This window comes from Labrus bergylta, chromosome 20 (assembly GCF_963930695.1).
Source record: "Labrus bergylta chromosome 20, fLabBer1.1, whole genome shotgun sequence".
Lineage (NCBI taxonomy): Eukaryota > Metazoa > Chordata > Actinopteri > Labriformes > Labridae > Labrus > Labrus bergylta.
In genome coordinates this window covers 8112726-8136312 of record NC_089214.1, presented here as the reverse complement: position 1 = coordinate 8136312, position 23587 = coordinate 8112726, and the positions used below count along the sequence as shown (strand labels likewise).

At 40.9% G+C, this 23587-nt stretch overlaps 1 protein-coding gene across 2 annotated transcripts in view; it reads right to left on the bottom strand.

Annotated features, from left to right (window-relative positions):
- Positions 1 to 19167, bottom strand: part of rnf152 (ring finger protein 152) — a 46919-nt gene extending 27752 nt beyond the window's left edge. For both annotated transcript variants that reach the window (XM_020647545.3, XM_065948880.1), the window contains exon 1: positions 18624 to 19167. The gene's annotated coding sequence lies outside the window, so the exon portion shown is untranslated. The remainder of the gene's footprint in view (positions 1 to 18623) is intronic.
- Between the last annotated feature and the right edge of the window lie 4420 nt (positions 19168 to 23587).

Sequence of the window (23587 nt, the reverse complement as noted above, 5' to 3'; positions counted from 1 at the left end):
TCAACAATTTGTGCTAACAATAGCTTATCTGAACAGAAAAACTAACATATAGTTGTCTTGAGCTTTTTTTTTTTTTACAAATTACAGTGTCTTTGAGTTCCTGAAAAGCACTTTATAAATAAAATGTAACGACAAAACCACATATTCTTAAAGGTTTTAAAGTAAACTTTTTTAAAACTCTTCAACGTCTAAACAAAAGTTAACCAATTTGTATTTCTGTTGTGTAAGCCGAATGGTTCCTGTATTAAAATGTGTATTAAAAAAAGAATTACCGTTGAATCTAGGAATGTGTGTGTTTAGTCAACTTAACAGTAAACCGTTGTCATCATCGCCAGTCCGCTCCTCAAATCTTGACAAATGAATATGAAAATGAAACCATTGGGAAGTGCTAAAAACTGCAGTTCCTCAAGTGTCCACTAGAGGCTGTTTCCAAAAGCCTTGGAATCCCCATTAGGTCCCATATTAAAAAGTCAACATTTACATCAGAAATAAACGTGTTTACAGCCGGGTTCATTCAGCTAAAAACAATGGGTGTGATTGATTTGACAGTTGTGTATGTTGTTGCTATAGTTTCGAGGCTACAGGCTACTGCTACAAGCTTAAAATAACCTCATATTTGTTTTTTTAAATGTGTACCGCTAAGCTAATTGCCTCCTGTGGCTTCAAAGCTAACAATCAGACATAAAGCAGGATCAATAAATCTGCTAATAAAGGTAGGACATACTTTCCAAACAATCAAGTTTTACTTTGACCTTGCAGACACATTTTGGTGATATCACGTGTAACGGGAATAAATGTGTATTAATTTCAGCAAAATGTGGTTTTGTTGTTAAGAAGCCATCCCAGGCGAACTTCCCCTTCGGGGTGGATTCACAGCACCTGGTGCAGAGCGCTCAATGAAATCCAGCCTGCTGAGGGAGCTTGACAAAGATACCAATATGTGCACCTGTGGGCCCCCTGTTGCCATGACCACCAGCAGCAGCATCAGCAGCAGGCTCACTGTAGCGCCATCGTCACCAGCAGCCGGCGGGGACTCAGCGCTTCCTAAACAAATTAGCCCCGAGAAAACTGCTGAGGCCCGAACCCTTTAATTACATCAACCTGAAAACCAAATTATCGGCCGACTCTGCTGCGTGTAATAACTAATGCACATCAAACAAGCCTCCCTCTCCTCGTCATCCTCCTACTCCTGTCCCACTCTGTCACCAGTTTGGAACATTTATATCGGGGTTTTCATTCCCAGGAGAGACAGGGAGAAATGTCAAGACAAGAGCGACGTGGCTTATCCTCTCTCTCTGGCCTTTTTCGCTTCTCGTTCTATCGCTCCCTCCATTCTTCTCGCTCCCCGCTCCGCTCCCCACATTCATTCTCCTCCACTCTGTCTCTTTCTCTTTTTATCCTGTCATCTACATTGTGGGGAGCGTCTGCCGGCTCCTCTGAGCCTCCGCTGTGTAAGCAGAGCAGGCGAGGAGAGGAGCAGAGGTGCTGCACGGTGAATAGAAATGCACAAATGCTGGATGGGATTTAAAATTCTGCTAACAGTGGAGCAAAATGAGATATCTCTGGCTTTGAAAAGGATTGTCTAATTTAAAACAGAATGACGACACTTAAATGGGGATAAATCAGGGTTTTTTTTTAATTAAAGATGTCTTGTTTAAATGAAAGTTCTGAAATGAGTCGCCCCTGTACAGTCAGTTAAATGAGTCACAGGCCAACAGTTTGGTGACAAAACACTGATTGACTGACGGGAAATCAACAACAGTTAAGTCATAAATTAGACTTACTTTGGGCCAGTTGAGCTTCTGAATGAGACAGAAGTTTCAGCCCACTTGTTTTTCTTTTTTGATGTAACGTTTTAAGGGGTTTGGACTGCTGGCGAAAAGTAGACATTTAAAGATGTCACATTGGACTGAATGGAACTTGGGATGAGCATTAACATTTTACAGCCTCAATTGTAAATTAATTAATTTAACAAAGTTCTTTGATTATGAAAAGAATTATTCGTGGCTGACCTAGAATTGCCCCCCTTCTTAAAGCCACATTCAGGGAACATCTGAATCCAAAGCCAATACATGAGAAACTGTTTTGTTGGAATCCAAAAGCTTTTATCATTCATTATAAAAACATTCCTGGTTGTCCTCCTGCTTACCTTTCTGCACTAAAACATGAGGACAGCAGCCTTGTGAAGTCATATTGGTTATCTTCAAACCATTACAGCACCGTCCAGGCACTAAGGCAATTAATTACTGAATTATACCACGCTGCTGCACAATGAATGCAATGGGCCCTCGGGGCTTTTTTCTCATTACCAGGTACACAGTGTCCTACACGGGCAAGGCAAGGGAGGCTTTTAATAACATTTAGTATTCAGATTAAACTGGTGTATGCAGCCAACGCTCCGGCTTCCAGGGTTTCGGCTCCAAAGTGGGATCAATTTACAATCCAATTAATTCAAATTGTGTGGAAACATGCTCACAAGGAGGAAAACAATCGGCTGTCCCATTAAGGCCAAGACAAACGGGGTTGGAAGCAGAACATGGGAGGAGGGGAGGGGAGGGGGCTTGATGTGTTTGACATGCTGTTTTTGCTGATTCACTACTGATGCAACAATAAAGGGGATCTTTAAAGAAATGAAAATTGTCCCCTTTTTAAAAATATTGTAATGACATTTAGTGTTGAAAGTGCTGCGCCACACAAATCAAAAATTTAAATTAACATTTGAAAAGACCCCAATACCACTTACATTTTGTCAGTCTATTCACTTTTGTTATTTTAACTGCATTACTTTACACAATGCAGGATGCATGCAATGCAGGAGCAACAGAATGGCAGGTCCATCAAACATGACGTGTTTTACCCAATTAGAATTTTCCACCTCTCTAGAACAAACAGACCTGTTGATTCTAATGAATAAAAACACTTAATTAAGCAGTTTCTGTGAAAAACTTTCTTCAAAGCTTTTCTTTAGCAGCAAATGGTTGTCAGGAGGGTCTGCATGCTGAGCTGAGTTCTTGACCTCTCAAAAACAAAAAGACAATGTCATTTTACTAGCAGCCAAACCATCTACAAAATTAAGTGTTTCTTCAACAGTCTTTGGTTAGGCTAAGGGGGCTGTGAGCTGAGCTGCTGCTAACCTTACCTAAAATCATAAAACTAGTGGAAATTAACAGGCAAAGAAGACAATGATGTGACTTGAAACACCAACAAAATAGTCTATTTGAAATAATATGTTTAGCTGACAGCCGGCGCCTCTATATACCTCTGATAGATGTAAAAGAAAAAAAGAAAAAAAAAAAAGAGAATCTTGTCGGCTGATATCAGGGGTTTGTTGTTGTGCTGAACTGATAAAAATGCTGCCCTGGAGTCTTTCAGACAGAGACTTTTAATGCAGCACAAGAGGAAGCTGGCTGGCCCAGTTTGTCTTCATGTTTTGTAAACAGATTCAGACTTAAAAACAGGTAAAGTCAAAAGCAAAAGCAGGTTGGGGGAGGTAAAGTCAGTGAAGCGTTCCCGCACAGCAGTGAAGACACATTAGAGTCCCAGCAGAGGATTTGTGATGGATGAAGGAAATGGGATGCTGCTGCAGACTCCCTGGTGACCATGAGGATATGAGGACAAATTTTATGTTAGTTATCTTCTGAAGAGCAGACAGAATATCATAGAAAACCTTTTTAAAGAGTGAGGATGGCATTTCAAATAACTGCCATGTTTTGAAGACGGATTCTATCGGTGTTGAAACCTGAAGCGTAGAAGAATTGAAAATCATTCCTTTCATCTTCATCCCCGTAACCCATGGCTTGTTTTTCACACCCAGCAATGATCTGCACAACAGCTGCCAAACAGATACTTTTGGCTACGACGTTGGCAGAGCTGAGCAGAATGAGCTGTGGTGAATCCAAACACAATATGCCTTTATATACTGTGTGGATGTACAGAGCGACAAGGAGGACTGGATTGAATCTCTGAGGTGAAGGATGTAGCAACAAAAAATAAAAAAAAATAATATAATAAGAATAATATGATTGCATTTATATGGTGCTTTTAAAAACACTCAAAAGGGACTTTACAGAGTTACATTCAAATTTGAAGTTTTTCATCTGACATTGAAGATATGTCATGTCCAACAGGTCACTTGGTTATACATGGTGGCTAAAATAAAAGAAAAATTTGAAAATCTTCTACAGATCATTTATGGGGAAAGATGAAAAGAAGTTGCTCAAAACTGCCGTGTTATACAGGTGGGAGAAATGCAGTTTGAAATGTTTGCAATGAAGTACTTTTAACTTGGACTGTATCCACATGAACGATGCAATATATGCAGGATTTTCCCGCAAATTATCTTTTGAGTGATTCCATCAATCCTGTTCCAAAATTCAGGCCCTGTAAGTAGTTTCTCAATTTGTTGTGACATATTGGAAGTTTTCACCTGTATCTACGGCTAAATACAATCCAGATGTTCAATTAAGCTGTTCAGATGTTTCCTTCGGGATTCATCAAAGTTTCATTTCAAACATAGCATAGTTTTTGCGATATTTAACTCGGGACCAAAGTGTTGCTCTGACGGACTCCGTGCTGAGCCTCCAGCATGGTTAGAAAAAAATCTAATAAATTCCCCTGTTGCTCTCCTGCCTTTGAGCTTCATGTTGCCTCTCTGTAATCTGCCGTCCTCCTCTTCCTCTCCTTCTTCTCTTCCTCCTCATTGCCAAGACTCCATCAGCACACTTCCCTTTAGGGGTCGTGTCCTCGTGCAACAAGAAAATAAAAATCTCAATCACGGCATGCGTGTGTTGTGACTCCTTTACCCTACAGACACAACACAGCGTGTGGCCTTTCCCACAGTGTCCCCAAACAGACTGGTTCAAAAGGGGAGGTCACCCTGAAAAAAATAAAATAAAACTCACACAGACCTTCGCCTCTCGGGATAACAAACACACATTAACAACCCACCTCGCGGGTCCAAAATGCCTGCCAGACCCTGACAGGACAAAAAAAAAATAGACCCCATGAACTCCTTCAACCGAGCCACCTACGCACGCCCATTTTTTTACAAGCTTTCAAATTCAATCCCCAAGTCAAATCTGCAAGTTTAATTAGACACCGGTGGCGAGGAAGTGTTGGCATAGCCAAGAAAATATTTGCTAAACTGTCCAGCAAGGAGGAAAGGACAAAGGCTGGAAATAGATTTAAAAAAAAAACAATGACAAGAGATTTATGTTTTATAGCCTCTGAACAATCATTAAGTCACCTTATGCTGCTGTAATTCCTCACCTCATGATGCTTTCATAAGGAGGGTGTGTCTCACATCGTGTCATGTCCCTGTAATAAATAATAAACGCAGACAGAGCCAGATGTTTGAGTTAAAAGAAAAGTGGGTCACTTGTCTGGCTGAAGCTCAGTAACAATTTGTCATGATTTAACCTTTAAACCTTCTCTGCACTTACACAAGTCTGCAAGTGTTAACATTTGGATTTTAGCTTGTTTCAGTGTCCTCAAAAACTAAGAAGCTCAGTCAATAAGCAGAAGGATCAGGTCAGAGCAGATCATAAAGATCGATTTAAAAAAAATCTGTGTGGCTATCTGGTCCCCACAGCTGTCGGTTCCACCTGAACATGATGACTCTCGCTGGATGTCGTCTATCGTCTGTGTGGTTGAAAGGTGAAGGGGTCAGGTGCAGAGTTGGTTGTAAAATGACTCGCAGGGGTCTCATCCATCTCTGTCTATACATCAGTCACTTTGCTAAGAGGGGGGGAAAGTAGACCTTCACAGCTCAATGACGTCACACAAGCTCATTCATCTAAAACAAAGCACATCCATCACCCTCCATGTCTCACCCACATGTGTAACAACCTCCATGACCACCACCACACCCACCAACCGAACAAACAACCACACCTCCAGCATCACACTGGCAGCTGATCAGAAGTGACAGACAAACGTCAACAAACGCTGGGAAGAGAAAAAAAAAAAATCCTCCTCCTCGAGCTGACATGCGATCATCATGCATGTCCAATGTGTTTACGACGGGAGGCTTCCTCTCCCGCTGTAAATCGACCATAAAACAATCCAGCTCGTTAATCATAACTGGGCCATTTGCAGCAGGGCGCCCTCGTCACGTCACTCCTCCTTATCCTGAATATTAACTGTTCATAAAAAAACAAAGTTAAAGAGCCTTCTCTGATCCTTGTTAAGTCAAGACAGCAAATTAGAAAGTTAATACTACATCATCATGACCATATTGTCCTACCTTCTTGATTCTATTCTATGATTCATCTGCACTCTTTCTTACACTACACTGGTTCTCTTCATGTTTTATAAACACTACAGTTAATTATTTGTGGACGTCACACAATTTGCCTGCATGGGGAAACTCCTTTTATAACTAAATACTCATGCAAAAGTTCACTCTGAGGTTGTTGTTTTTTTTTGCATAAATTTCTTGCAGGAGGTCAAACACAGAAACACGTCTGCATATCAGTTAATAATTACAATGATGTTAAACTTTACAACACTGGGTAATGTCATTATTGCATGATGGCTTTTGATTCAATTTTGCAAAGTTCAACAGTGACCGAAAGCATCAACACTAAGAAACCGAACATCAAAAGCACAGTGAAGATACTTTGACTGGAGAGTTTCCACATTTCACCCAATCGTCAAATAGCCTTAAAACCTCTGCAAGCTTCATCAGAACTGAACAATGCATAATGGTCGGAAAAATTATTTTCATAATCCTCTTCTTCAACACAACTTTCAATTAAAAAACTGAAAGCAACACTTCAAATCGCTGATTTGAAAATGGTACCAATTCATAGCCCAACATTTGTTCATTACTTGCAACTATCAGCCTTAGCTCAAAGTCAGACTCAAACAACAAAACAGTGTGTGAATGTAACATCACATACAAAAAAAGTTTCCCCATAATTTCTACTCCAACAGGCAAGGTGTGTTTCAAGACATTTTCCAAGTGTCTTCTAATATATTATATATGAACTTTTAAGGTCAGAATCAGGGTGCACCTTTTGTTTCTTTCCTACATGCATAGGTTAAGTTGTCAGATGAAAATCTCATTTGAACAGTCAATCGTATGACTCATCTTTGCTGCGAAAAATATCAACAAAGGCTGTTTTTGCAGCGACACCTCCCCGTCGCAACAGCTTCAGGAATTAATAATACCTATAGAGAAATGATCAGTCTTGTAGGTGATGGTCTTGTTTGCTTTTGCAGCTCATAAAGCAACTCATTTTGGTTTGTTTCATAACGAGCATTAAGCACCTCACAGGAGCTTTAATCTAAAATCTTTTAAAAAAATATCTTGAATTCTGGGCTCTCTCTTCTGTGTTTTGAGATGACTCCATCTGCTTTTCTCCACATGTGACCTTTTGAAGTCACTGTGACAGAGTCAGATGGATTTTCAGGTGTTGGAGTGAAATACTAAAAAACCAGGAGTAGTGAGGTGTGATGGCACCTTGCAGCAGCGCTCAATGGCGCGTGTCTGACACCAGACTGCAGGTGTCCCAGAGGAGCAGAGACCTTCATCCTGAAGGCTGAAACACTTGTGGGCACAAAAAAACATCCACACCCACTGAGGTACACATTTACTACACATCAATCTTTGTCTTTTAAAATGGAGAAAGCTTCGGTTGTCTTTGTTTTCTGAGTTTACATAAAGGATACTCTAAGTGCTCTAAAACCTTCCCTGCCTTGCTGATCTGAACAGTCATGTTAAAAAATATCGGGTCGCGCTGGTGGCGCAATGGTTAAGGGCACGCGTCCCATGTGTTGAGACTCTCGTCTCGAGCGGCAGGCCCGGGTTCGCTTCCACCCGTGGCCCCTTTCCGCATGTCATTCCCCGCTCTCTCTCCTTGGTTTCCGACTCTATCCACTGTCCTCTCTCTGCATTAAAGGCACGAAAAGCCCAAAAATAAGTCTTTAAAAATATATATATATTAAAAATGAGTCTCTTCCGTCTGTGGTGTTGTTATTCCTGCAGCTGTGTTTCCAACGGCACACAATGATGTAATCAGCGGCGCTTCATGCAGCTGGCACGTCCACAGACCACACTGATTTCAAGAGGCCTGCAGCAAGGTCTTTTTTATGTAATTGCTCACTCATGCAGTGAATGCTGGAGCCTTTACTCTGTTTGTTTCACATAATTGCACATCAAGCTTTTTCCATTCATTCAAGTGTTTTTATGTACTGAAGAAACCAAATGGACTAGAAGGGAGAAGAGGAGAGAAGGAAATGCACAGGTGAGATATCTTACATGAGTTTTAATTTAAGATATATCTCAAGGCTGGGTGTTGCACATGCAAACTGAAATTATTTACAAAAACATAAAACCCAGTCATTGCTCATGTTAAGAGGTTACATCTTGCAAAACAAGAACTACTAAAGAAGCCGTTTTTAAGAGAAACATTTTCTAGATTCAGTTTTTTAAACTTGCTTCCCTTATTGTTACGTAATGAATCTACTATTCAGGTGTCACAGGGCGTCTGTCCAATGACGGCGCTTATTGCGCAGGCAGCGCCCACGACCTCCGATTGTGCGCTTCTCACCAGCGCTTTCTGTTACTTAAGGTTACAGACATTTAACTTCTCCTTCCCTCAGTAGTGACAGTACTTAATGTGCTTAATATTTTCCATTATTCAAGGAAATATATAAGAGAACATGTAAACAATACAAAATAATTCCGTCCTACATCGTCATGCAGCAGACTTGGAAATTGTTGCCTTGAAAAGACGAGTAATATGAGTTTCTTTCTCCACCATTGTTTTTGACAAAGTTCATATCAAGTCCCGCCCCTTCTTGATTTTGATTGGTCGGTGAGGGGGAAGTGGCACTGTTCAGCATGGCTTTCCAAAAATCTGTTGCTGTTTTGTTAGGACTTTGCATCTGAACTCTGAAGCCAATACAGAAGTAACCTAACCTGCAATCTTACTAATGGCCAGCAGGGGGCGACTGGCCTTAACAGACAAACCAGAAAACTCTTAAAACAAATCAATAAATGTATCAATGACTCAAATAATCGTTGGTTGCTAAATGTATTACTACAAAGTTGAAGAATTTACTTTAGTCTTTAACAAGCCAAGAAACCTAATCAAAAAGTGAATTCAACATTATTATGATGATTATTTTCTAACTGTTTCTCCAGCTATGATTTATCTGCACTCTTTGCTTTCTTACACTACACTTGCTCTCTGGCTGTTTTATAAATGCTTCAGTTAATTATTTGTGGTTGTTCCAGAAAGTTTCTGCATTAAAAGACTCCTTTCCCCCAAAATAACAAAAGATTCATGCAAAGTTCAAGTTCAAAGATTGTTGTTTTTCGTAATCTTCATCCAAAATGTCTGCCGGATGGGATGGTGTTTTACAGCCTAAAGATTAGTCTTAATCTGACCTGAGAATGATGGCAGGTAAAGCTGCCAACATGGCTAATAAACTAGACCAATTGTAACAGATGCGGCTTGTTAAACTTTTCTCGACTGAAGCGGAAAATAATGGTTCAAATGACACGACATGCAGAATTCACTGATTTAATCTAGCCTATATTCTGTCAGTGTCGTGTGCAGCATCTGCAGATTCAAGTTTTCTTCTTTTAGTCGACTTAATGGATGTTGAAAGTGAGGTAAATGATTTTCCACTGACAACATCCGATGCATTAGCTGTCACCATTCGTCACCGTTTACAATTCATCCTGCGAAAGGAAAATAACCGCATCTATCATCAGAGGAGACAACCACAAAACAACGGAACACCGCAGAGACGATGATTGATTCAAATTGGATCCTTTTCAGGAATACTGGAGCCAGAAGCCACAGGTTCATGGCTTGCCAGCCAACGAAGAGCATTAAATAATGTCGTTAAGGATGGATGGACGGTCAGGTGGGGTATAAATATGCCTGTTTGCATGCCCACAGTCCTCATTTTAGATAGAGCAGCTAAACAAATGGAGTGTCAGGCAGCAGGAAGGAAAAACACGGCGGTATCAGCTCCAAAGCCTCCTGCAGACAATCAAAATGTTGATATCAGGAAACTAAAAGCACAACTGCATTAAAAACACGTCTACTCATGTGTGCAATCCTCACCAAAGAGGCTCAATTTCCTGGATAACCTTGGAGGTCCAACACTGCCAGATACTTATGTCATCTTCCCTCGATTGCCACTTTAAACCTCAATCTCTTCTCATCTCTACGGTTTCCTTTTTTTTTTTTTTATTGCAGCAAATTAAATTTAGCAGAGCAACGCCGGCGTGTGTTTCAGTCAGCCCGTACTTCAGCCTTCGTCTGAGGAGGAACCCCCGCCGGCACACACGTAGACCTAAACTAATTACAGAAGGTCAACAGCGGCCCAACCCATCAGTTGTCAGGAAGATCAAGTGACAAACATTATGCAGAAAAAAAGGCAAAGATACAACGTGAGGAAACATAGGAAGAATGGGATAAAATATACCTAGATATGATGTTTTACAATGATGTTGAAATGTTTCTTTATGCAGCTCAATGGCGTCCAATCACTGAATTCTATCCACTCCCAAACTTACCTACACGCTGTCATTGGCGGAGGAAACACACCCACTCTCCAGCCAGAAATATCACGAGTCATCAATACATCAAAATCTAGCCAATAAGATTTCAGTTCTCTTTCATCAGCAGAGTGTGCTGTATGGATTATAACAAGCATTATCACTCTCCAGAGTGTCAAGCGGTGATCCACGTACATGCACAGTCTTGTCTTCATTATATATCTTTTCCACAAGTGTGTTTGATAACTGCATTTGAGGGATCAATGCAATCAATATACGTATATCTTGATATTTGTCTCTATAGATCTTAAAAAGATCTACGAAAGATATCGGCCAATATATCAGTACCATTTTCTCTCTCTCCCAAATATCGATATCGGTCCCAAGAATCCCATGTAATGAACATGTCCTACACAGAATACACTACAACAGCTGTTCTTTGTTGTCGAGAATAACAGCAAATACATCGATTTTAAAGGATCCTACAACTTCAGGTCCCCCGAATGAATTTGTATTTCTTGTTTATGATCACAAATACAACACATTCAATACTCTGGTTTTACTTAACTATGAGTCCACTTGTATCTAAAGGACGTCTTTTTGCTTTACATCTGCACACAACTTAGGCACAGCAGTTTCTTTAGTGAATGAGCTGGGATTGAATAGCCTGGCTCACAATAATGAAGCAGTTGCCTGAAGCCTTCGTTTTCCAATACGCTATACAGTGACAGAATCGTACCTGATTTTACCTGACCAGAGATATCCAGTTTTTAATGGTATAAAACAGTGAAAAACAGCAAATCCTCACATTGAAGAATCTGGAATCAGATAACTTTTGATATTTCTTTTTGATAAATGGCCTAAAAGAAAAACTGGTATTTAAAATTGAACATAAATGCAAATGAAGAGGCCAAGTATTTTTTTTTAATCAAATGTATTACACCAGTAATTATCAACAGGCTTTTTTTTTTTTTTTTTTTTTTTTTTTTTTTTTTATCTTGCTTCCACATAAAGGAGCCTAGTCTTCCCATAAATGTCCCTCAGAGAACAAATAGTCTTCTCTGTGTTGAGACTGCGTGTTAAATACTTGCTGTAAAAATGCTGTGTGGATAAGAGCCAACGGTCTCATGGGCCGACACTGGCACGGCGCTCCGCTGACTGTTTACCTCAGGTTGAAAATAAGTAAACAGATTGTGCTTCTCATGTTTCGAGCTACTTGTCACTTCCTGTTTGGATTTGCTCAGCGCTTGCTAAACCTTGCCACTTCCTCCTTTTAGAGCTTATCTTCACACAGAAACAACACATGCTGCAGTTCAAACCTCAGGTATTTTAAGTAGAAACGACACACTTCCTGTTTTGTAGCATGGGATCCAAACAGCAGCAAAGAGATGTTTAGGAGACGCTACAAGATGTTTAAAATAAAGTGTTGCTGCTTCAGGGAACAAATGACTTTATTGCATCATTGTCCTTCTTCTTACCTTCACACATGACAGAGAAACCAGACTCCAAACTCTTTGTGTTGAACAATAACCAAAAAGATGTTTAAAGTCTTATTTTTGTGAAGGAAAATCTGAGAAACACACACTGCGACCATAACTGTGGAGAGAAAATACTGTGTAACAGTAAAAAACTAAATACGGTAAAACTGGTGACACAAATTACCTAAGATCCCGTAAAGGCCGCTTTGTCCCAACAGATGGGAACCAATTAGCCACCTGACTCCCAGAAAACACTTGGGCAGCCGCGTGGAGCCGAGATGCAAATGAAGCAGAGGGAAAGGTGGATGCGGACCTGCCGACGTCCTGGGAGAGCAGAAATTAATGAAGGAGACAGCGGAGGTGCAGATTTGGAAAATGGAAGAGGGAATAAAGTGGGAAATGATGTATTGAGGGCGCGCAGAGCCGGACTCAAGGTCCCCGAAGAGGTAACAGAAACAACGAGCGGAGGGCGAAAGTATCTGTTGATGGAGAGCGTCGGCTAATCCTGTAGGCGGCGAATGCTCCATCAGCCAAAATCGACATCAGCTCGACATATTCAATTTGAGGCTAACACAGAATCATTGATCTAGTTAATGAACATCTTGTCATGTTTGTTTAACTGATTCACTGAGGAGACCGCACTGCAGAACATCATGACTCTCATTCACAAATTTGGGAGAAAATGGCCGCTAACCTTGCTGCACTCTCAGGTACGCTAATGCTCAAGACAGTAAAGCTGTTAACAGGGCAAAACATTTTAGCAAAACTGTGAGAGTTTCAAGAAGTATTTCTTACACTGACTGCACAAACTCAAATCTTAGAAAGTATTCCTGTTAACTCTATTGAAATATATCTTATTAAAACCCACATTCACCTGACAAGTCGAGATTTCTTGAAATAAGATATCGATTCATTTCAGGAAAACTGAAGAAGTACATTTCGCTAGCAGCATTGGCAGCCAGTTTTACTCATTACAATCAATTCAGGCCTTCTTTTTTCTTCTTGAAATATGTTGAAATAAGATGTTTAGCTGGCCTTATGAGATGAATATAGCTTTAATAATTAAATGTAAGAAGATTTTTCTGACAACAAATAAGACATATATACTTTGTTGTTTTGCAGTGTAGAATAGTTTGTGATCATTTTTCCTAGTCTGAGTTAATTGCTTAATCGTTGTCTTGAATTTCAATCCATCAAAAACAATGAACAACCATTAGATCAAAAGGTCCATTTATCTATAAAACTTTGGTTGGACACCTTTAAAGCCGATGTAATGTTCCTATGAGTTAGCCGATAAACATATAACATAATGGTTATTTTCCTATCGCAAGCAGCTGTGAGGTGAACCCAGATGGTGAGCAGCCAAACATCAGGGTGTTAGCATCTTTATTTCATTCACGTAAATATATTTAAGTGAGCACACCGTAGCTTAAAGTACCATGCGCGTCAGCTAGTATTTCTGTAGAGTCTTGTTGGACATTTGCATATATCAGTCTCTTTTGGTATTCGAAGAGTAAAAGTATAATTGTGAATCATCCCTGTAATGGAAAAAGATTTCAATCAGAAGAGCTTGACAACAAATCTTTGAACTTATCTGACACCATTAAAAACACCAAATTTGGAGAACCAAGGTTTTCACAGCCACAGAATCCAAAGGATAATCCCAAAACCTGCAAGGGACTTACAAAAATAAGCTGCCTTTTTCAATTTGACACAGAATAAAGCTGCAACCTTTTTGAGAACACACTCTTGGCATCACAATTCAAATCTCTCACATCCCTTCAAAGTAAAAGAGAGAGAAAAATGGGGGCTGGAATAAGATGCCAGGACAAGTTACGCTCCTGAGGACAAATTCAAAGCTTTGAACGCGTCTAAAGCTCCGTGCCTCAGCAAACTCAAAGGCAATGTTTACCTTCATTCCCTCCGACTGCTCCCACAAGGCATGAGGCAGCTGTTAGATAAAGCCGAGTAAATATTGGTAAGTGTAGGTGATATAAGGCGACATATTCCCCCGGAGATTGAGCCGCACAGGCTGCAACAGCTGAATTCAAGGCATCTGCATAACGGGGTGTTCTTAATAAGACTGCATGAAAATGAAAGCAAGGCAGGGATATTACTGTTGCTTAAAATATGCAATATTAACTTCAAAGCTCAGGTAGATTTCTATGTTCAAGGAGAGGACAAAATGAATAGCAATTTAAGATATTTTGACCCTCTCCTGGAGAAAAGTACTTTCAGTGTTGATAGTGCATCTTGGAACGGCCATATCTATCATTGACTATCATTTCCAAACAATATGGACAAAAGTCATAAATCTTATTCCCAGAAACAGTTATTAATGTGCTGTAAATGGCCTCTTGTTTCGGGCTTTCAAACAGATTACACGCTGTAAAAGCATTTAGAGGTCAGTCACTGATGTTTGGTGATAACGTCTGGCTGAGAGTTGGTTTTCCACTTCATCCCAAAGTATTGGGCTGGAGGTCAGGGCTGAGTGCCAGTCAGTCAACTTCTTCCACATCAAATTGGGAATTGGGAAATCCATTTGTTTTGAGGGAGTGGAACCTTTTGAGTGTAATTTGGCTCACATGCTGAATGATCAACACTGAGGAATCCTAAACTAACAACATATAGATTGCATTGTGAGCAGTTGCTCGGCTCAAAGCACTACTGACATCCTTTCTACAAAATGGCATTGGATAGTTGTTTAAACATAAAACTTTTGTATATTTTTACCAGTTTCAATTACCAGGTTCAGAGGAACATCAATAATTCTCAAAACAGTTAAACCTTATTAAAGAACCCTTCCCAAAAACTGAGCTCAAGTCATTTGCTGTAGCTCAGCTCGCAGCCCCTACTGACAGCAATGTGTTGCAGATTTGGCATTTGATTGTATAACTTTCAATGAAGTAATGACTACCTCTGCTTATTTCCCACATAAAAATGGAAGAGGTTCACAATCTGTGCAGGTCCAGCTTGTAATCACGATCCAACAAACTGAGAAATTTGATAGAGTTCTCTGGGTAAAACCCAGCTTCTCAGTGTAATCAGATATGTTTGATTACATGTCTTACAGCCAAATGATCCACCCTGGCACATTGACAGGTTTACACAATTCTGTCCAATAAATAAGCAATGTGTGAATTCATGTGGTTGCTGTTTGGAGGACTCAAACAAAAACGGAGCAGTTCAAGGCCCCTGGAGGAGACGTGTGTACTTTGTTTGGATATTTAGTTTTATGTCTTACTAATGGAGGAACAACATGTTACCAGAGCAACTGCACCTACTAAACCCGTATGTGCACGTGAACTATTTGTCCTCCTTCATCCTTGGTGTTGTTGCTGTTGTTCCTGCACCATGTGGAGCTGTTTGTTCCTGTTTCTACATCCAGCCAAAGACACCAACTACCCAACATGGTAAGTTGGTGTCAGCCAAGGAAAATCTAGTGCTGTAAAGGCTCCAGGTGTACTTTGTGTCCCCTACTTTACCTTAATTTAAGTAAACAAGTATGAGAGACACAACCCTGAAGCACAAAATGAATCAACATGATAAAAGTGTAAAATAGTTGGAGTATATATTTTCTACCAGTTAGGTTGGAGGACAAAGATTGTGGAAAGTAATTGTGCTTCTAATGCTGGGAAATCCAGCCTCAGGGCGCGGTCACACTGGCCATCCGTACCGTGCCCAAGCACGCTTCAACCCTGACGTCCAGTTCGTTTGGCCAGTGTGACGGCTCCGTGCCGTGCTCAGGCACGGTACGCTTGAGTACGGCACGGTAGAGATGACCGCGCCCTAAGTCTGCATACAACTATCGTGAGCCTACATTTCCCATGATGCAACAGACCATTATTTCTGGTTAGATCCTCCATTTATAGCTCCGAGTATAATTCCCCAAAATGTAATCATCAGAAGATGAATGTGACCTGTGCAAAGCAAATCCACCAACTGCAAAGAATTCATCAACAATAAAAACAACAGATAACTGTTCTTCCTTCACATCACCGAACGTAACCCCAGCGTGGTGCAAACATGCGCAGAGAGAGAATACATTTATTCCACCCAGAGAGAAACCATCAGATTAAACATTTATGTGGTTATTAGGCACTAATACTTTCCTGTTGGATGGATTATCTGAGGTTTACTTCAACCCTTCCTAAACCTTGTTATTAATCCCTTCCTATCGAGCCAGTCTCTGGTATAAGGTGGTGACATGATTGCATTTTATTCTCATTAGTTTATTAGGTGGATGTTTAGTGAGATATTAGGGCCCTTGTAAACACGCTCAGGTCTCTTAAACGTGCTTATCTTACAGACTCCATGTTGTTGTGATACACTAAAGGGTGCACAATAAGATGACGAGGAAGCTCTCCTCAACGATGAGTGGATTTTACTCATCGAGCCCCTTTTACAATCCCTTTATGTGTTTTTTAATGTTTCATTTATGTGACCCCCTCCCCGCCCAACCTTTAACCCTGCTACCAGGTGGGGTAAGAGACATTGCCCCTTCCACTCAGGGACGCTATATGTATAGAGATTCATTGCAAGAGTACAATTCGAGGACAACCAACAAACTTTCCAAACCGAAGAAAATATTTATTTTGGTCTCAAATACTTAAAAAGAAAAAAGAACTGAATCAACTTTGGGCTCTATAGAATGGAGATCAGTCATAGAAACAGTTGCACTCAGTTTGAAAGACTTCAGCGCTGTGACAAAGCTGCACTATGAATTCAAGTTGCATTTCATTTGGGGAAGCTTGAGAGCACAGCACAGCAGGAGCTCCAAACACAAACACACCCAGAAATGCACATACACACTAAGCTGTGCTCCACTGACTCTGCCACTTTAACGCCTCTGCTACCTCAGAAGACGGTACAGATCACTCGTCCCCTCCACCACATTCATATTAAAGGTGAAACATCACAGGTAGGTTAATATCACACCTTGAACAAGCAGTCTGAATAGGGCTCAAGGGAGGAGGGGAAGCAGTGTGCTGAAGGGAAAGCTTTGTCTTGGTTTGAGAGACTGGTGCTAAAGAGAGACATCTTCTCTGAAAGTCATAAATTATAACTTTAATTGGAACAAATCTGGAGTCATGAATTGTTCCAGCAATGACAGAACACAACACACATTGCATAAGAGCAGAAGAACTAGAGATATATACAGATCCTGTAGCTAATTGTTTGCCCCCAGGCCTCCTGAGCCGGTTTGTCCAGCCACGAATACAATCATTAACTTCCTTGTTTGGTCCAAAAGACACAGAAACACCCAAAGCCGTTCAGTCAACAACTACACAAAACAGAAAGGCAGATTTGTTTCTAAATGATCAAAGACTAATGGCCATGATTGCCTTGCCGTGTTGCTGTATACAAATCACAAGTCCACAGTAGATATGATGCTTAAATCAGCTGCAGTGACACTGAACAGGAAACAAAGCGGACAATGGGTGATGATAAGTTGCAATGCACACGGCACACACAGAAATAACCAGCCAATCATCTCCTTTAAGTCATCATCAAAAAAGACTGCAGGAAGTGATTTTATAGACCAGAGAAAACCGCTCACAAAGCCATAAAGGTTTACTGCTCACAGAAGAAGAAATCAAACAGATCCGAACGCAGTAATCCTGCAGGCATTTAAATTAGGCAAGAATAAAAGAGCTGACACATTCTGACTGTAAGATGAAGTCCAAGCAGTGAATTAAAAAAAAAGATGGACTATAAGGTTTGTCAAATTCATGAACGGTGGAGAAGACATGCATAAAAACCAGTGAAAGAACAAACCTTAAATGTCTAGTTCTGTGACAAATCACTGATATCCTTTTTCTCTCTCAATTTTTTGCATTTCACAGCCTGCTTACAACTTTGCATATGAAAGAACACCAGCCAGAGAGTAAACAAGCCACTTTGCATCGTATTAACGCCCTGCATGTTCACTCCAAATGTGGTTTGAGGTCAAAGAAATCAGCTTTTTAAAGAAAAAAAACACATGTTAATGGAAGGAGGTGGCTGGAAGTGCACTCTGAGTGTCTCTCAAGCACAAAAAGGCACTTATTTCTGATGATGAGAATGTAGAGGTGGGCTTTTCCTGCATTTTAACCACACTTCTATTTTACTGTAACAATGGGTGACAATGATATTAGAGCAGCAAGCAGGAACTCCCAACTGTAAGCTGTCTGACGAGGGAGCAGGACTTAAGATAACAACACAAAGGGCGTCTGATAGAGAACCAACAAAGGGAATCGATCAGATGGATCAATTTGAAGATGTGCAGCATTGAAGAGAAACAGAAAAGACAAAGTACCGATAGGGAAGAAATTAAATATAAGTTCGTAAAATCATTAAAAACGCAGATGTACTACATAATAAAACGCTCAAAATGTATTCGAATTCAGTTCAAAAGACCTGATTAAAGAGGTAAAAACACACCTGGACACGATGCACATGTAAAAGTGTGCAGACAATAGTCCCGTGAGAAGGGATGCTGCCCTCACCTTTCACGACAAAACAAAGCAATCCTGCCCTCGGAAATAACTTTGTTGTGTTTCCTGCACGCTCTGCAGATCTCCAACCAGACTCCGTTCAATAAATCACTCGTTGTAAGACACTGTGAGAAATCCGGAGCTTACCTTTTGTTAGTTCCAGTGCAGCAGCAGCAGCAGCCCTGTCTGTGTCTGTGTCTGTGTGCTCTCCTCCGGCTCCTCCACACATTTAATCGGGTCACAGCAGAAGTGATTGCGAAATTGTTGATGCGCGCTTCGCCTTGTTTGGTGGGCGGCGTGCTCGCTGTTTTCTTCCTGCGTTTCAAACCAGCGAAAACACACACACACATACACACACACACACACACACTCACACACACACACACAATCCTCCTCCCACTGCTCGCTCCGTCCTGACCCAGCCTCTTTCTCTCTCTCTCTCTCTCTCTCTCTCTCCTCTCTCAAAGCGGATACGCCCTCTCACTGTAAAGAAAAATGTCATTCACACATAACAGGCTTCAGAGTGAGAATCAAACCGTGTCACCACCACAGGCTGGGCTGGCTGATGTGATGTGATGTCTGGCCGGCTGTGAGCAGCTCGAGCAGGCAGTAGGGAGTCCTGCTGCACCGCTGCGCTCCGCTGGATTTGGTGGCTCCGGCTGCACTGTAAAAAATGTCTAACCTGAGCTGACTTTGTGGACTGTGACACAGTTTTACAGCCAGGATAGGGGCGTGTGCAGAGGGGGCACAGTCTGACCTGTTTCTCCATGTACCTATTTGTGCAACTGTGATTAGCCTCATTAGACACTTGCAGGCTTTGTGTTCTTATTCAGTCCAGCAGATTCCCTCCTGTTTTCACATGTTTCCCCTCTGGTTGACCCAATTTCTCCATGTTTGGGCCAAAACGTCTTTCTAATTACCCACATGTCCTCCTGTGATCTAACTGTCCATCTGATTCATCTGAGAGTCACTCATTTAACCAAAATACCCCTCCTGTGACCTCTTTAGCATCACTGAAATGCTTGTGGTTTGTAGCAATGTCCTTCTGATCAGCCTTGATCTTTTATTTAAAAAAAAAATTCAGAATCTGACAGGGCAGGATGGAATTTTGGTATTTGTATGTTTGGTTTCTGACTGAAGTACAAAGAGTCATTTAGGGGCCTTGGCTGCATGCGATGTGGCAGAGGGAAAAGGTGCGTAAAGAAATCTGCCTTGATGCAATCTTGGAACCATTCAGCTGTACAGAAGCCCTAAGCGGACATGCATCAGTACATTTTCTCTCTTTTTTTAGAGCTTGAATCGTTTATCTCATTATAACAGGAAAATAACGCTATTTTCTCTGTGATAACAAGTTGATTTCAGCCCTTTTCTCAAGATCTCAAGAAAGTAAGTCATCACAAAAAAGGATATCAACAACTCTTTAGTTAACAGATGCATTTTTTTCAAACAGGAAATCTTCTAGCTAAAGGGAGTCTTGTCCAAAAGTGCATCATGGCTAGTCACTGGCTACACTGGAGGCCCTGAAAAGTTTGCAGTCACTCCCAGAGGCTATATGGTCAGATAATAGTGTTCCCATCTTGGGCCAGCACAAACTTTGTCCTCATCATTTTCGTTTTGACAAACTTCCTTCCTCGGTTCATTTGCCCTTAAAGTCACCTAACAAGTGCTTTTACAGTCAACAAGTTGCCCCTCTGGTCTAGTTCATCCAAGTTCCTGTCCATTAATAATAATATAAGCTGGTGAAACAGATACTCATAAGGTACTCACGATTTTAAGTCAAGGAAGCAACATTTTTGATCAGATTATTTGGCACAAAGCAATTTCTGATGTGTTGCCACGATATGTTTTGGACCCTTTACTGATATAATATTCTATCTGGTAAGAAAAAGCAAATGCACTCATTTCCAGTGCCCAAGGTGATTTTGTGGCTTAAATGCATTTCCAATGAAGCAGAAATCTATAAAAGAATATCAAAGAAAACATGTATCCCAGCTTCATCTTGTTAGCAAAGCATGCAGATCTAAAAGGAGCTCAATACTGACCTTTACAGATAGATTTTTCCAGTGTGTGTTTCCTTAGTGAGAATTCAACTTACGACAGATTTGCCATATTTGGGCTGATTATCGCTCAACCATAATACTCTTCCTTTTTCTGTCCCGTGGTGTATAAACTCCTCCCTTTGAGACATAAAGCTCAGGGATGCACTTTAATATAACAGACTAGACCAGAGTAGATTATTGCCATATCCTTAAATCCTCAAATGAATAAAAAATAGCATATTTTATGACAAAGTCTGTATCACTTCTCTCCTGAGCTCTACAGAAACATACTCACGGCTCCCCTGAGAGTATTTCAGGAGGATCATAACGATCTCCTGCCCGTGAAGGAGCTCCGATTCTCTCTAAAAATGATTTCACCGCCACCAGAGCGAACACTATAATTAAATGTGGTGACCAGAGTATAATTAAAAGCAGTGGCAATTAAATTTTGCAGGAATACGGCTGCGAAGTCTCACAGTTTTGGGTTAAATTATTGATGGGAACCCTGAGGATGCGTTTAACAAGATACTATATTTATCTATGTGTGTGTTAGTGTGTATGTGTTTGAATATCTTAGAAGCCACCTGTGCTGCAGGCCCGAGCCTCAGTGCCTATGGAGTCCACTGACAGTATCGCTGCAGTGTTAGTGCTCTTTGATATATTTGCTTTAATTATTGAGGATAATGAATTTAAATTTGTGATGCATCAAGGCGCTGAAATGGCAACTCGCCCCTGGAGGCCGCAAATGCCTGATACCACTCCAGGCTTCTCCAGGGGAGTTTGGGAAATCTTACGAGATTGAGACGATGGAAATAGATTAGCCTCTGAAATGCTAATGTTGACTTTTGGCGTCTGAATCTTGCTTCAGTAACAGTATGTTGTATTTACAGCACTTTTTCGACGGAGAATAACGCTAACCCTTGGCTAATGCTATAAATGTTGCTCCTCAATCACAAAATGATCAATCATGCAGCTGTAATATAAAATCAAGCAAATTAACAAACCTTGTTTAAGTCAGACAAGGGTACACGGAGCATCTGGTCAATTTCATAAACAAACACAATGTACAGACTCCTTATTCTTAACTTAAAGACAGGGGTGTCTCAAGGGTCAGTGCTCTGCCCCCTTCTCTTCTCCATATACAGCACTTCACTTGGTGCAACAATCAGCTCTCAGGGCTTCTCATACCACTGCTATGCTGACAATACCCAGCTCTTCCTGTCATTCCGCCAGACAACGTTACAGTCTCAGCATGGCTTGCAGATATTTCTAAATGAATGAACTAATGTCACCTTCAGCTCAACCTTTCGAAGACTGAGCTCCTTGTCATCCCAGCTCATACCAGTCCCTCTACCACAGATGATCAATGTCCAGCTTGGCACAACCAAACTCATACCAACAAAGTCTGCCCGGAAACCTGAGTCTCATGATTGATGACCATTGATACGTTTTGGCTTAAATTTTGTCTTTTTCTTTGAATATTATTTGCGGAGAGTAACGCTAATCTCAAAACTATCATTTAGTTAAATATTTTATATTCTATATTTATTACATAACACAAACAACAGATTGTGCTGTGTGTGGAAACATATAAATGTAGAAGAAAATCACACAAAATGAGAGCCATAACTTCAGTGTGTTTGTTTGAATATTGTCTGGCTGTGTGACGCCAAATTTAAGCGAATGTTCTTTCTTGTTTATTCTGTTCTTAGCTCACAAAAACAAATTGTGCTTCTCAGAACATTTTCTCCTCAAACAAATAAGACAGTCAGCAACTTCAATCTGCCTCAATTTCTCACCTTTTGTCCTACAAATACAATAATCCGAAGGCACAAGTTCTGCTCTCCGTCAACATCCATATCCGCGTCGTTCGCCCACGTGCAGCTGAGCCGACGGCAATTAATTAAAGCAACGACATGCACGGCCTGTCAGAGCTGCCAGTCATCAGAACGCTGTGACAATGATCTGACCATCACCGGCTTAATTGGCATTCGGAGGACACTCTCTCCTCCTCACTGTAGGCTAAATAAACACACAGACGGGCAGGATGCAACCTTCACTCCTCATTTCTCTTGATCAATAAACCTCCGACACCACCTCTGACAGCGAGACACAGCTGCAGGAGAGTTTTTAAATTCAGCAGAAGGTATGTATTTTTAGACACAAACACGGAAATAATTAAAAATCTCTTCTAGTTTAAAAGTTTGAATTCAAAGAGTTTGAACCCTGTTTCCAGTTTGAAGGTATTTTAGCGTGTGATTTTAACATTTTGCTTGAATATGTGGGAGAACTGGGTCCTTCTTGGATGCTACTCTTACAGCTAATGCTTTGAGCGCCCGTGACTGTGTGTGCATATGGGTGACCAAATGAAATAAGTTGGAAAAAATGGATTTGAGGACAAACAGAGTTCTCTCTGTTGCTTTACTCCAAGACGAGGAGGGGGAAAGCCTCCTACTGTCATTGATTTGATTGGCTGCTTTGGCCAAAAATGACACTGACATGCACTTTAACATGTGCATCATGAGCTGAGAAGTTGAAAATGCTTTAACTTTTATGCTCGCCCCAAAAACTGCTTGAAAAATGTGTCCTGCTGCAGCAGAGAAAAGCGCACTGTACCATAGGAAAACAACTGTTTTGCTGGCGATGCTTTCCTAGCAACGCGTCTTGGTGATCGGTTCCTTAGTGGTGTGGCTAAGTTGACAGGTTGGCTGTTGTAGCTGTTTGCCAGGAGGCTTAAGTCCCACCTCAGCTCCAACTGTCTGTTTCTAGATTGGTAGTTAGTGGGAGTCAGCATTTCCAATATGGCGGCCGCCATCATTGGGCTTCAAAACCCCCGTCCAGAAACCAATGGGTATGACATTACTGAGACTACATTCTTGTACTATGAAGGCTATGGGGGTCATTAAGGCCTTGACGTTAGCTAGGTCAAACTGTGTGCCAACAGTGGAGGTTTATTATTAAACCAATTAACACAACACTTTACACTAAGCTCCTACAGAAGCGCCCTTTTTTGACGATGATGACAGTTTTAGATGGGGGACATTTTTTCTGGTCACAGAAAGAGAGGAAGTG